Below are 5,386 nucleotides of genomic sequence, written 5' to 3'. Positions count from 1 at the left end.
AGAGAGACAGAGACAAGACACAGACACAGCAACAGAATAGGATATGATGGAGAGAGACACCAGACAAGACACAGACACAGCAACAGAATAGGATATGATGGAGAGAGACACCAGACAAGACACAGAGACAGCAACAGAATAGGATATGATGGAGAGAGACACAGACAAGACACAGAGATAGCAACAGAATAGGATATGATAGAGAGAGACACAGACAAGACACAGACACAGCAACAGAATAGGATATGATGGAGAGAGACACAGACAAGACACAGACACAGCAACAGAATAGGATATGATGGAGAGAGACAGACAAGACACGGAGACAGCAATAGAATAGGATATGATAGAGAGAGACACCAGACAAGACACAGAGACAGCAACAGAATAGGATATGATGGAGAGAGACACCAAACAAGACACAGAGACAGCAACAGAAGAATAGGATATGACGGAGAGAGACACCAGACAAGACACAGAGACAGCAACAGACGACTCAGAGAAAGTGATGGAGAGAGACAGAAGAATAGAGTTCCAGACAGTTGTAGAATGTATGCCAAGGCACATTGTAAGAGCTATAAAGAGAGAGGGGGTGGGAGAGAGAACAGGCATAACCTGATATGTAAATGAGCAGAGCAAATGAAACTCACTTTTGACGACCTGATGATCATCCAGACTGTGTTTCTATTGAGAGATAAAAGGTAAGACGACGATTGTTATTAAAGTTGATGATATTGTTATGTGTCATATAGTTGATGATATTGTTATGTGTCATATAGTTGATGATATTGTTATGTTTATTCATATAGTTGATGATATTGTTATGTTTATTCATATAGTTGATGATATTGTTATGTGTCATATAGTTGATGATATTGTTATGTGTGTTCATATAGTTGGTGATATTGTTATGTTTATTCATATAGTTGATGATATTGTTATGTTTATTCATATAGTTGATGATATTGTTATGTGTGTTCATATAGTTGATGATATTGTTATGTGTCATATAGTTGATGATATTGTTATGTTTATTCATATAGTTGGTGATATTGTTATGTGTCATATAGTTGATGATATTGTTATGTGTGTTCATATAGTTGATTATATTTCTGGTGGACAGTGTTATAATAGTCCTACTCTCCTTAAATGTTTGATATAAATTAGATGCGTGGGGTGAATTTGTTCTGTGCCCATCTGTGTGCCCCAAGGTGATCGCTCCTACACTATCTAGAATCTAAAAGGGTTCTTTGGCTGTCCCCATAGGAGAACACTTTGTAGAACCCTTTTTCGTAATAGGTAGAACCATTTTGGGTTCCATGAAGAACCCTTTCCACAGAGGGTTCTACATAGAAGCCAGGAGAATTGGCTACCCAAAAGTGTCTCCTATGGGGACAGCCAGAGGACCTGTTTGGAACCCTTTAGTCTAAGAGTGTACTGTATCATAGGTCTATAGACCAGGGTGATCTCCTACTGTATCATAGGTCTATAGACCAGGGTGATCTCCTACTGTATCATAGGTCTATAGACTTGTCTTCTCAAAACAGGCTTAAAACACAACAAGCAACAAACAAACATGTTCTCTTTCTAATCTGCTGTTAACGCTTTTTACTCAGGGAGGGATTTTGTGTGAAAGAGACAAATAAATATTGTGGAAAGACAAACAACAACTTACACTTCCTCAAAACAGGTTGTGTGTGTTCATTAGTGCCATTTAAAACTGTTGGCATACCAAAAACACCAACATAGAAATAGGAAAACTAGAACACCCCCCTAGTCATGCCCTGATCTACAACACCATAGAGAACCAAGGGCTCTCTGCGGTCAGGGCGTGACAGCAACATTTTAAAACTGTTGGCTGTGGAGTAAACTAATGAATACAACCCAGGTTGTTGCCTACGACTCGGCATGTTGATACCTGCCTGATGCTGAAACCTGATTGTAGCCTGAGGGGTAAACTATGATACTAGCTAGATATACTGGTTTTCTAAAAATAGCCAACTTCAGTTAGCTTCACATTCCAGGCCTCACCCATAAGAATATACAGAACAGAAAATATCTCAATGACTTGACATGTTCTGGTTGTGAATTCAGGCTACAAGGTGAGAATCCTGCCAGGGATTATTGTAATGTGTGTAGAGACATTAAATGTCTGGTGTAATGTTAGTATAGTGAATGGAAGTAAAACACTCCTAACAGTAGATAAATTAAATGTCTGGTGTAATGTTAGTATAGTGAAGTAAAACACTCCTAACAGTCTACTTCTACTGAGACAGGTTGGTGTCAGATTAATCATTCAACATGGAGCTGACTGGACGTGGTCAAGTCAAATTCAATATATCAATATTCATATATTATAGTTCTACACTCAAACTTCCTTTTTCAGATAAAGACATCATCTCTGTACAGATGTAGGATCTGAATTTGATCACCCTGTTGCAGGAAAACTAAAACTTGCAGTGTATTTGATGTTTTAAAAGGCTTCTGAAGTTTGTCATTTCCACTTTCCGCTTTAAAATGTTAATTATAATTCACATAATTTTTCTGCTTCAGTAAACTGTCTCAAATTAAGATCCTACATCTGTAGCAAAATAACTGTCTTTCATGTGTATGACTCTATCAGGATATATATACCTCTCTCTAATGTATATGACTAAAACACCTGTCTTCCATGTGTTCTCCTTTGACCATTTGACATCTTGTATTTACTGTTGTTTAGGCTGGTTGAATGAGTTGTCTATGAAAGCTACTTCATCTGTAAGAAAACAGGCGGCTGCACCAGTGACTGTAAGTTATGTGATTTCCTCATATGAAATTAAAAGTATGTTTGTAGCCTACGCAGTTATAAAATGGCTGTTGAAACTGTGGCACATATTTCTCAGTACATTAGAAGTCAGATAAATGTGTTGAGACGTAGGAAAGATGGGCAAACTCTCGTTGGTCTTGGCTTTCTCCACACTATTATAAGGTTAGTCGATGTCAGACATTCAATAGTCAGAGTAGGTTGGAGCTATGATCACTTATCATGCTGACAAACCTGATGTTCTCTGTGAACTGATCTGAACAGGTTTAGGCTGGTCATCTATGATATGTAGGTTATATACAGTACATTCTCTGTCCTGCTACTGGAAGGACTATAACATTATGTGAACTGACCTGAACAGGTTTAGACTGGTCATCTATGATATGTAGGTTATATACAGTACATTCTCTGTCCTGCTACTGGTAGGACTATAACATTATGTGAACTGACCTGAACAGGTTTAGGCTGGTCATCTATGATATGTAGGCTATAGCCGAGGTAGACCTTGATCTGCATATCACTAACAAACTACTATTATACATTATAACCTAGTCTACTTTACATAATATAACATCTACATATCACTAACAACCCACTACTATACATTATAACCTAGTCTACTTTACATAATATAACATCTACATATCACTAACAACCCACTACTATACATTATAACCTAGTCTACTTTACATAATATAACATATCACTAACAACCCACTACTATACATTATAACCTAGTCTACAAACTCAACAAACAGTGTTGTTGTACTGTACTAACAAACAGTGACTTATTATTATTATTATTGTTGTTGCTGTACTGTCTATAACTACCTTAACAAACAGTGACTTATTATTATTACAGTCAGTTACCATGGAGATGAAATGTCACAACTACGTTTTCATGTGATGCATTAAATCATCTGATTGTTTCTGTGTCTGTTAGTAAATGTTTTATAAGAGATAAATAATAAATGATAACAATTGACATTAAATAATTACTGTGTTAACCACAACCAACATGTTGGATCTCTGTTTAGGGGTCAGTGCTCTAAAATGAGTCTCTCTGGGGAGAGAGAGGAGGGGGACCCTGCCTCTAAAATGAGTCTCTCTGGGGAGAGAAAGGAGGGGGGCCCTGCCTCTAAAATGAGTCTCTCTGGGGAGAGAGAGGAGGGGGGCCCTGCCTCTAAAATGAGTCTCTCTGGGGAACATGACACCAAAGCTAAGAGGTGAGATGACAATTTTTGATATCATTATTATGAGTTTATAATCATCATATCATCATAATTATGATGAATGCAATTACTGTAAATCACTCTGGATAAGAGCATCTGCTAAATCAGGGGTTCTCAATCTGGGGTCAGTGGAGGTACTGCAGGGGTTCTCAATCCGGGGTCTGTGGAGGTACTGCAGGGGTTCTCAATCCTGGGTCTGTGGAGGTACTGCAGGGTTCTGATCGTTGTTACAAGCAGAATTTTGACAATAATACCATTATATCAACACACTCTTCACACCCAAATAGCTTTGGCATAGCATCAAGTCCCTTGCCAATAATGTTGCCTACAATGTTCATTTTCATCGAACACATATTACGTCCCAGATGCCTTCAACTGCCCCATTCATATCCATTTATATCCATTTATATCCATTTATATCCATGCCCAATTTAGGATTATTATTTAACAACATGATGTTGTGCTCCAAAGGGAGAACTTGAAATAACATGATGTAGATAATTAAATCATCAGAAGAACAACGTGTTTATTATTATACACTCTTAGAAAGGAAGGCTCCTTATAGAACCAAAAAGGCTTCTATCACTTCCTTAAATTGTGCTCCAAATGGATAACTTGAAATAACATGATGTAGATAATTAAATAATCAGAAGAAAATGGAATAACTAAATGTTATATATATTTTTGGGTTCAGTGAAGAAGAACCTCTCGAGTTCTGATCAACAAAAGGTTAATGTTTTGAGGATGTGAACCCAGCAGCCCTCCTGCCTACTCTTAATTATTACCTAATATAATGGAATGCATCTTTTTGACAATATAACCGTTATAATAGAAGGCATCAAGTCCCTTGCCAATAATGTTTCCTACAACGTTGCATACAATGTTCATTTTCATCAAACACATATTACACCCTAGATGCCTTCAAATGCCCCATTTAGGATTATTTTTTAACAACATGATGTTGTGCTCCAAAGGGAGAACCTGAAATAACATGATGTAGATAATTAAATCATCAGAAGAACAACGTGTTTATTATTATACACTCTTAGAACAGGAGGTTCCTTCTAGAACCAAAAAGGCTTCTATCACTTCATTAATATATGGAACCACTAAAACATTATATATATATTTGGTTCAGTGAAGAAGAACCTCTAGAGTTCTGATCAACAGAAGGTTAATGTTTAGAGGATGGGAATCAAGCAGCCTTCCAGTCATCAGATCACTTCTGGTGAAGGTTAATGTTTAGAGGATGTGAATCAAGCAGCCTTCCAGTCATCAGATCACTTCTGGTGAAGGTTAATGTTTAGAGGATGTGAATCAAGCAGCCTTCCAGTCATCAGATCACTTCTGG

General features: G+C 37.4%; 1 long non-coding RNA gene across 1 annotated transcript; it reads left to right on the top strand.

The window, feature by feature from the left end:
* The first annotated feature begins 513 nt into the window (after positions 1 to 513).
* LOC116373394 (uncharacterized) lies at positions 514 to 3,879 on the top strand. The gene is made up of 3 exons (XR_004209557.1): positions 514 to 701; positions 2,720 to 2,787; positions 3,841 to 3,879. It is a non-coding gene; the product is annotated as an uncharacterized LOC116373394 (long non-coding RNA).
* Positions 3,880 to 5,386: the final 1,507 nt, after the last annotated feature.

Source organism: Oncorhynchus kisutch, unplaced genomic scaffold (assembly GCF_002021735.2).
Source record: "Oncorhynchus kisutch isolate 150728-3 unplaced genomic scaffold, Okis_V2 scaffold4034, whole genome shotgun sequence".
Taxonomy (NCBI): Eukaryota; Metazoa; Chordata; class Actinopteri; order Salmoniformes; family Salmonidae; genus Oncorhynchus; species Oncorhynchus kisutch.
The sequence above is the reverse complement of the archived record's forward strand: the minus strand, read 5'-3'. Positions and strand labels throughout refer to the sequence as shown.